Here is a 10,223-nt window from a genome sequence, read left to right as displayed (position 1 = left end):
AATTGATTTTTAATGAATTATAAACCTTGTGAATTTAGAGATACTTTGAGTGGTTGTTTTGGTTTCTTGTAGGTGAAGAAAGAAAGAAAAAAAGGAAAAACGTGGCTTAAGAAAGCATGGCCCAAGGAGAAAAGAGCGTGGCGCATGGAAGGGAAGAAGCAGATATTGCCCTCCACAAGGGCACACTGCCCTCCAGGAGGGCAATATAATGAAACAAGCTTGAGAAGCAACACTGCCCTGCCCCCCTCAAGGACGGAGCAAAAATTGATGCCAAGGATCAAGAAGAGCAAAAACTCTGCCCTGCCCTCCTCAAGAGCAATATCGGGCTCATCAAAGGAATAAATTCAAAGAAAAAGCTCACCAATGCTTGCCACAAGGATCGAACACGGCACCATGAGGAAGCAAGGAACTAGGCCTTATTTTGGTGCCAAGAAAACCAAGAAAAAAAAGTAGCGTGTGCATTGCCCGAGTTTCGAACGCGGAGCTTCAATGTTGGAAACATTGCCCTGCCCTCCGCAAGGGCAGGGCAGCATTTTGTGGTGCACAGCCAGCGCACCAGAATGGCACACCAAGGGAGTCTCGGCAGCAACAGCACGCACGCACGGGCAGAATCTAGCGCACCAAAAAACTCTGCCCTGCCCTCCACAAGGGCAGGGCAGCATTCTGCAGCACCACACGCACAAGGCCGCACGCACAATTTCCTGCCCTGCCCTCCACAAGGGCAGGGCAGCCTCCTGGAAGCAACTTTTCTTGGGCTAAAAATTGGATTAAAAATCCAATTTAATTCATTTCTTCACCAAATCAAAAGCCCATCCAAATCCCAAGATCCAAGAATAGAAAGTGTATAAATAGGAGATAGTTTGATGTAATTAAAACTGGACTTTTCTTTTGAGCTTTGAACCTTTTCTTTTATTTTTGACTTTTGAACCTTCTCTTTGAGACTTCACCGAGAGCTAGGAACTGAGAATTGGGAGAATTGGGGAGGAGAATTGATCTCTCTTCTTCCTCGTTCTTGCTTAAGCATTTTTACTTTTCTTGTTTGAGTCTTGGGTGTGAAGAATTGAGGAATTTCTGTCTCAATCTCCATTCAAGATCTCTTTAATTTCTCTTCTGCATAATTGAGTTCAATTACAATTCCTTTACTGCTTCTTCTTCAATTTCTTGTTAATTGCTTTGTGAACTTGGATCTGGGAAGGCAATTGAGATCTAGACTTTGCTATCTAGTCTCTTGAGTCATGAGATTCCATTTTCCTTTTTGGTTCTTCTGTGAACCCCTGCTGCAAGTTAATTTCCATTTCTGTTTGAGATCTAGTTTATTCCAATTCATCTTCTGTTTTATTAATTGTTCAGTTTAATTTCCCTTGCTGAAATTCTGAATTCCCAATCCTCAACTCCCTTTTCCATTCAAGCAATTTATATTTCTTGCACTTTAAGTTACTGTAATTTACATTTCTTGCACTTTAAGTTTCAGTCATTTAATTTCTTGTTCTTTAAGATTCAGCACCTTTACTTTCCGTTCTCTTTAATTTCTGCAATTCGTCCCTCTCCCTTTACATTTCCTGTTATTTACTTACTGTTGGATATAAAATCACTCAACCAATACTTGATTCGCTTGACTAAATCAACCACTAAACTAAAATTGCTCAATCCTTCAATCCCTGTGGGATCGACCTCACTCCCGTGAGTTTTATTACTTGATGTGACCCGGTACACTTGTCGGTGAGTTTTGTGTTGGATTGTTTTCCACACATCAAGTTTTTGGCGCCGTTGCCGGGGATTGAAATAGATTGACAATGATTAAGTGAAGTGGAGGTCTAGATCAAGCACTTTTCTTTTCTGTTTCTTTAATTTTTTTTATTAACACACTAACTGTTTGAATTTTTGCTTAAACTAACTAAAACTTCATTCTAGTAATAGATTGAAGTTTCACTGGTTTTCTGGATCTGTGTGTTTCTTATTGTGTGTTTGTATGTCAGGTACAGGAAGAGCTTCCCCTATCCTCTCTGAGATTGATGAAAGAACTCTCAGGAGATTAAGAAGAGCTGAAAGAGGGAAAAACGTTGTTGGAGATGAAGAACCTGAGGAAGAATTCCAAGAGATGGAAGGAGATCCATCAAATCCCAATCAACCAGAAGGAGGAGCCAACAATAACCCACAACAAAGAAGAGTACTGGCTTCCTACACATTTGCAAATGCTAAACACTGTGGGAGTAGCATTCTTACCCCTAATGTCAATGCAAACGACTTTAAACTAAAGCCACAACTTATCACTTTGGTTCAAAACAACTGCTCTTTTGGAGGAGGGCCATTGGAGGACCCAAATCAACACTTATCTACCTTCTTGAGGATTTGTGACACTGTCAAAACCAATGGTGTGCCTCCTGACAGCTACAAGCTACTGCTCTTCCCATTCTCTCTCAGAGACAAAGCTACTCAATGGCTAGAAACGTTTCCAAAGGAGAGTATCAACACTTGGGATGACTTGGTGAGCAAGTTTCTTGCCAAATTTTATCCCCCTCAAAGGATCATAAGGCTCAACACAAAGTGATGCAGCAGCAGATTCAGCAACAATTTGAACAAATGGCCAGGAGAATTGATAGCCTACAGGTTGCATTAGTGAGTGCCACAAGCCAACCATCAACTCCTTGGGGGCAGAATGAAGGAAACCAATAAGAACAGTAACAAGAGCAAGTGCACTATATGCACAACCAAAATTCTGGATCAAATGAGGTGTATAGTGACACCTGCAATCCATCTTGGAAGAACCACCCAAACCTTAGGTGGGGAGATAACCACAACCAAGACCAACAACCATGGCAAAGGAACTCAGCTCAAAACACTCCAAGAAACAACCAAAATCACTACCAGCAGCCAACTAACCAAAATCCTTACAGAAAACCTCAAAACAATTACCCCAACTCCAACCATTACCTATCCAATAATCAACCCACTAACCAAAACACTTACCATCATCCATCAACACCCCACAACCAACCAATCTCACAAGACTCTTAGAGGATTACTAATCTAGAGATGCTCATGGAGAAGATGATGAAGAACCAAGAATTGACAACAAAGAACCAAGAAGCTTCCATGAAGAGCTTAGAAAGGCAGATTGGACAAATATCCAAGCAAATTTCTGTTGAAAAACCATCAATCTCACTACCAAGTGACACCATTCCTAATCCAAAAGAGGAGTGCAAGGCAATACAGTTAAGGAGTGGAAAAATCCTGTTGAAAGATGAAGAAGCCACCAAGAAACCCAAGGAAAGTGACAAGAAACAAGTTGAAAAAGAGGCAACCAATGATGAAGATGCAACAACAAATAATCACTCTCAAAATCAACCTCAAGAAAAAGAAGATAGACCACGAAATCTGAAGAAGGGAAAGCAGATCATGGAAGAACCAATTCCAAGACAACATCAAGTGGATAAAAACTTGACACCTCCATTGCCTTATCCCCAAAGGTTCCACAAAGAGGTTAAGGACCAACACTTTTCTAAATTCCATGAGATTTTCAAGAAGCTAGAGATCAACATACCCTTGGCTGAGGCATTGGAGCAAATGCCTCTATATGCCAAGTTTTTAAAGGAGCTCATCAACAAGAAAAGGAACTGGAATGAGAAGGAGACTGTAATGCTCAGTGAAGAATGCAGTGCACTAATCAGAAAAGGGCTCCCTCCCAAGCTTGAAGATCCTGGAGGTTTTTTCCTACCTTGCACTATTGGAAGTCTATTCATCAACAAGGGGATGTGTGACTTAGGAGCAAGTATAAATCTAATTCCATCTTCTTTAGTGAAAAAGCTTGGCATAGGAGAGGTGAAATCAATACAGATGTCATTGGAATTGGTGGACCAATCAGTGGTATACCCTAAAGGATTGATTGAAAACCTTTTAGTTAAGGTTGACAAGTTCATCTTTCCAGCAGACTTTGTGATCCTAGAATCAGCAGAGAATGAAAATGACTCCATAATACTTGGTCGACCATTTTTGGCCACTGCTAGAGCCATTGTAGATATAGAACAGGGAGAGCTAACCCTCAGGATGCATGAGGAGAGCATCACCTTGGAAGTCTTTCCAGAATCACAAAGTAAAGAAGCAACAAGCAAGATAGGTAGTGACTCTCTTTCAAAGCAGGCAACCAACAATGCAGTAGAACAGAAAAATGAGCAGGTGTAAGAGGGAAAAGGAATTCAAAAAGAAGCAGGGATGATAAACAAAAAGGGAGGTATCACAACCCAAGTCACTGTCAAGGGAGAAAGATCAACAAGAAAGAAAAAGATGAAGAACAAGAAGAAGGCTTACAAAGGGTGGAAGAATAAGAAAATCCCAACTGAAGGATTTTCCAAAGGTGACAAGGTGCAACTAGTATATCAACAGCTGGGAGCAGAAGATCATTACACTGTCAACCAAGTACTCTCTCTTGAGCACATTGAAATTGAGCATCAAGGCACACAGAGAAAGCTTACAGTGAGAGGGGACAAGTTGAGACATCACCAGCATCAACCACCCTAAAGGGAGTTCAATGTCAAGCTAGTGACAATAAAAGAGCGCTTCATGGGAGGCAATCCATGATTTAAGATTTCTGTCTTTTCTTTTATCCAATAAGCTATGATTTCCTGAGTATGATTTTGAACTTTCATATTTGATAAATGCATACATTGTTTTAGAGCATAAGTCAGACTTCTAAGTTTGGTGTACCTTAAGGCACACCCAATATTTGCTTTTCAAAAGAAAGGGGGCTATTCTTAGAACATATGAAAAATTATTTTGATGAAGCATATGACCAAACACTAAGTTTGGTGTCTGCATATGTAACACTATTCAGCAGATCATTTCCTATTCATGGAATCAAAACCATACAGAAAGGGATCATGCATCATTTTTCGAAATATGAAATACATCAATTGTGAAGAATGGTTTGCATTGCTAAGCCATCCCCTCAATAAGAGATAAGTTTGGTGTTCACCAACTTTTAGCATCTCTAATTAAGGGACACAATTGATCACTAAAAAAAAAAAGAAAAAAAATTTAAACAAAACAAAAACAACTTTCTTCTTTATTGCAAATCACTTGCCAACGTCTATATTAATGTTCTAAGGCTAGCTGTTTTGGTTTATTTAGGAGGAAGAGATTGCGACAATTGCAGGGAGGGGCCACGGCTAGGACAAGCTAAGTGAGGAATGGTCACATGTGCCTAGAGAAATGCGCTCCTTGGGAAGCAGAATTTGCATTCATGCATCATCGAACACCTAATTGCATGCAACCAATGAGAAGAGAATCCTCGTCAAAGCCTCAACAAGGCATGCAGACCGTTCAATCCATGAACCTTCTGTATGATCAACTCAATCTCAACCCTTCATGAGCACCAACAAACTCCTTCCTCATTCATTATGGTTTTGTTAGAAAGTTTGAAGAATTTGCCTATAAATAGCCGTTAGCACTAAATGGCTTACACATTCATACAAACCACTTTCACTTGTGAACCATAATCTCCTCTATTCCTGAAACTAAAGCCAACAATTCTTTTCTCTTGCACAACAAAACTGAGCATCATCCCAAACACAACACATTCTTCTCTTACTTCCATTTTTCCCTCCTTTTCACTTCAAATCTGATGGCCTCCTCAAGTTCAAAAAGAAGGCCAGGAAAGGAACCAATGGTGACCGAACCTCCATCATTTGACACAAAAAAATTTAGGTCCCAGTTCCATGAAGGAAGATATCATAGATTCATGAAGACAAAGAATGTTATTTATGAGAAGGGCCTTGAGTTGAAGGAAGGAGAATACCCCATCATGAGGCAAATCACTAAAGAAAGAAGGTGGGAACTCTTATGTGCTCTTCTCGTTGACATCAGTGCAGTCATGATCAGGGAGTTCAATGCAAATGCTGTAAAAGAGAACAAAGATAGTGCTCCTTACACAAGTTATGCCAGAGGAGTTGAAGTGAACTTCGGTCCAACAGCCATCACTAGGGCCCTAAAGTTGAGAACTATAACTTATGCAGAGCCTAGTTATGAGACCAGATTGCAGATGGAAAACAATCCTGATGAGATCTTGCAAGGGTTATGTGTGGAAAATACAGACTGGGAAAGAGATTCAAAAGGAGTTCCAAGCCATTTGAGGGGAATAAATCTTACTCGTGTGGCCAAAGGATGGTATGAGATAGTAAGGAGGTCTATCCTCCCTACTGGAAAATGCCTCTTGGGTCACAATCAAACGAGCACTCCTGACATACTGCATCTTACATGGAGGTGAAGTCAGCCTCGCACAACTCATAGCCGACAGTATTCAAGAGATGGCTAACAGCACAAGTAAATCAAGTGGTCTTGGACATCCAAGTACCATCCTTAGGCTATGCAACAAAGCTGGAGTGATCTTTGAAGATGAGGACACAGAAAAAGTGAAAAAGGGGAAAGAAATCACCAAGAAGAGTATGGAAGGAATGAATGAAGAAGATGATTAAGAGGGGGTGGTAGCTCCCAGACAAAGGAGATCACAAAGAAAGGAAGGATGAAATCAAGCTCATGGTGCCATAAACATGAGCCAGCTACAAAGAACAATTGAAGAGCTATCTCAGCAACTCATGCAAGCTCAACAAGACAAAAATCAGGGGCGCCAAGAGCAATATCTAGAGCCCCATCCAGAATTTAGGGAGCAATATTTGAGGGATAAAGAGGAACGAGAAGCTTGGTAGCGTCAAATGGAGGAGAAGCAAGAGAGATGGCAACAACAAATGATGACTCAGCAACAAGAATTTCAAGCACAGATTCTTGAAGGACAAAAAGAGCAATACAAAGAATTCAAAGAATCATATGATAAGCTGTATTTTAGTCAAGCTAAAGCAGGGGAATATAGTCACAACCTGTATCAATGGAAGAATATTCATCACACTATGGAAGAAGTTAGATATGTGCAAAGAATGGAGAGTGATGAAAACATACAAGCAAGGTTGGAGTATTTGACCCATAATTTGCCAACACTCAATCCACAGATCAAGCCATTTGAGCAATGCCCTGAATTTGAAGCCAAGCAAAAAGCAAGATCTCATCATTATACGGAGTTAACACTTAACAGATTGGAAGAAGTTGGACTCTCAGGGCTCTTGGATTCTGTCTGGGATAGAAGATGCCCTGGTGAGGAAGTTCGAGACTACTCCAAGCTAGGGAAGAGAAAGAAGAAAAAGGGAGAATCAAGCGGCAGCCACAATCATTAGAAGGTGGCAAAGTTCTTTCATACTTCCTCTTTCATGTCTCTAATAAGGAGATGCATGTCTGGAACATGATATGCCTCCATTGTTTATTTCTTTTACTTCGTGCACTTTTTGTTCTTTGTTTTTTTTAGTCATTTAATAAATAGCTAGAGAAATGCTAAATCTGCATTCGGCTTGACATCCATCACCTAGCTGAATTTTGTTTTGTTGCCCATAAGCTTGAATAAAAGAGAATTGTTTGAATTGAAAAGTAAACATCCAATGATGCATAAGTTAGAATGGAAGTTAATGGTGGTGTATGTGTTTGATTAAATGCATAACTCATGAAATAATTGCTGCATAATATAATTTTCATGGAAGTGTGAGCTAGCTTGCTGTTATAAAGGTTCTTATCAATAAAGAAAAAGCCCTTGAGAACAAAAATAAAGAAAAGGAAGAAGAAAAAGCCAATCTGGCAAGAAAAACAAAGAATAAAGGTTGGACACCAATAGCTTGGACCCTAGGACACATGCCTGTGGTGTTCTTGTACTAGGATATGCTTGGATAAGTAAATTCTGAGGGGTATTTCAAAACCCGGTCACTTAGATCAACTGATTTGGGATGACCAATTGAAAGTCCACAATAAAGAGCAACTTAGATACAGAACACTTAGTTATCCAAAGAGATGCTGGGCATTAATGATCCTAGGAGGAAATAGTGAGCCATGTGTCTGTGGTGGAAAGATGTTGGGTAAAAATAAAGCCAAAGGCTACTACTGCAACATTAGATACCAAGCCTCCAAAAGAATAACAAGCTTGTTAAGCAACATGAGAAAAGAAAAGTTAGCAAGGGAGTAATTAAAGAGTAAACCTTATAACAGCAAATTTAGTAAGCCTTTGAGGAAAGATGTATATTATGTAACAGCAAACAATAACTTGAGTTGTCATTGTCTGCATAAAATAACTTCTTTAAATCAAGCAACTACCATTAAATTGATGCTAAATCATGAGGTTTGAGCAAGAATTAATTGATTTTTAATGAATTATAAACCTTGTGAATTTAGAGATACTTTGAGTGGTTGTTTTGGTTTCTTGTAGGTGAAGAAAGAAAGAAAAAAAGGAAAAACGTGGCTTAAGAAAGCGTGGCCCAAGGAGAAAAGAGCGTGGCGCATGGAAGGGAGGAAGCAGATATTGCCCTCCAGGAGGGCAATATAATAAAACAAGCTTGAGAAGCAACACTGCCCTGCCCCCCTCAAGGGCGGAGCACAAATTGATGCCAAGGATCAAGGAGAGCAAAAACTCTGCCCTGCCCTCCTCAAGAGCAATATCGGACTCATCAAAGGAATAAATTCAAAGAAAAAGCTCACCAATGCTTGCCACAAGGATCGAACACGACACCATGAGGAAGCAAGGAACTAGGCCTTATTTTGGTGCCAAGAAAACCAAGAAAAAAAGTAGCGTGTGCATTGCCCGAGTTTCGAACGCGGAGCTTCAATGTTGGAAACATTGCCCTGTCCTCCGCAAGGGCAGGGTAGCATTTTGTGGTGCACAGCCAGCGCACCAGAATGGCACACCAAGGGAGTCTCGGCAGCAACAGCACGCACGCACGGGCAGAATCTGGCGCACCAAAAAACTCTGCCCTGCCCTCCACAAGGGCAGGACAGCATCCTGCAGCACCACACGCACCAAACACACACGCACAAGGCCGCACGCATAATTTCCTGCCCTGCCCTCTACAAGGGCAGGGCAGCCTCCTGGAAGCAACTTTTCTTGGGCTAAAAATTGGATTAAAAATCCAATTTAATTCATTTCTTCACCAAATCAAAAGCCCATCCAAATCCCAAGATCCAAGAGTAGAAAGTGTATAAATAGGAGATAGTTTGATGTAATTAAAACTGGACTTTTCTTTTGAGCTTTGAACATTTTCTTTTATTTTTGACTTTTGAACCTTCTCTTTGAGACTTCACCGAGAGCTAGGAACTGAGAATTGGGAGAATTGGGGAGGAGAATTGATCTCTCTTTTTCCTCGTTCTTGCTTAAGCATTTTTACTTTTCTTGTTTGAGTCTTGGGTGTGAAGAATTGAGGAATTTCTGTCTCAATCTCCATTCAATATCTCTTTAATTTCTCTTATGCATAATTGAGTTTAATTACAATTCCTTTACTGCTTATTCTTCAATTTCTTGTTAATTGCTTTGTGAACTTGGATCTGGGAAGGCAATTGAGATCTAGACTTTGCTATCTAGTCTCTTGAGTCCTGAGATTCCATTTTCCTTTTTGGTTCTTCTGTGAACCTCTGCTGCAAGTTAATTTCCATTTCTGTTTGAGATCTAGTTTATTCCAATTCATCTTCTGTTTTATTAATTGTTCAGTTTAATTTCCCTTGCTGAAATTCTGAATTCCCAATCCTCAACTCCCCTTTTTCATTCAAGCAATTTACATTTCTTGCATTTTAAGTTACTGCAATTTACATTTCTTGTACTTTAAGTTTCAGTCATTTAATTTCTTGTTCTTTAAGATTCAGCACCTTTACTTTCCGTTCTCTTTAATTTCTGCAATTCATCCCTCTCCCTTTACATTTCCTGTTATTTACTTACTGTTGGATACAAAATCACTCAACCAATACTTGATTCGCTTGACTAAATCAACCACTAAACTAAAATTGCTCAATCCTTCAATCCCTGTGGGATCGACCTCACTCCCGTGAGTTTTATTACTTGATGCGACCCGGTACACTTGCCGGTGAGTTTTGTGTTGGATCATTTTCCACACATCAACTTGCTTGTGTTCTTAGCTCAATACATGCTTCACAAAGTATAGAATTCAAGCAAGTTCCACAAAATTTTCAATCAATTGGGTTGTGCTCTATAGTTAAATTCCTTGGAAAATCACAATATTTGACTAAGCATTGTTGTGATTGAGAAGTTCTAAAAATTCCCTAGTTTACCCTTTCCTTTTTCAATCAAAAACACAATTTTCTTATATAAAAAGGATAAACTAAGTCTTGACAATTCCAGCCTAGTTTCTAATCAC

The sequence above is a fragment of the Arachis duranensis genome, chromosome 6 (genome assembly GCF_000817695.3).
Source record: "Arachis duranensis cultivar V14167 chromosome 6, aradu.V14167.gnm2.J7QH, whole genome shotgun sequence".
Taxonomy (NCBI): Eukaryota; Viridiplantae; Streptophyta; class Magnoliopsida; order Fabales; family Fabaceae; genus Arachis; species Arachis duranensis.
The sequence above is the reverse complement of the archived record's forward strand: the minus strand, read 5'-3'. Positions refer to the sequence as shown.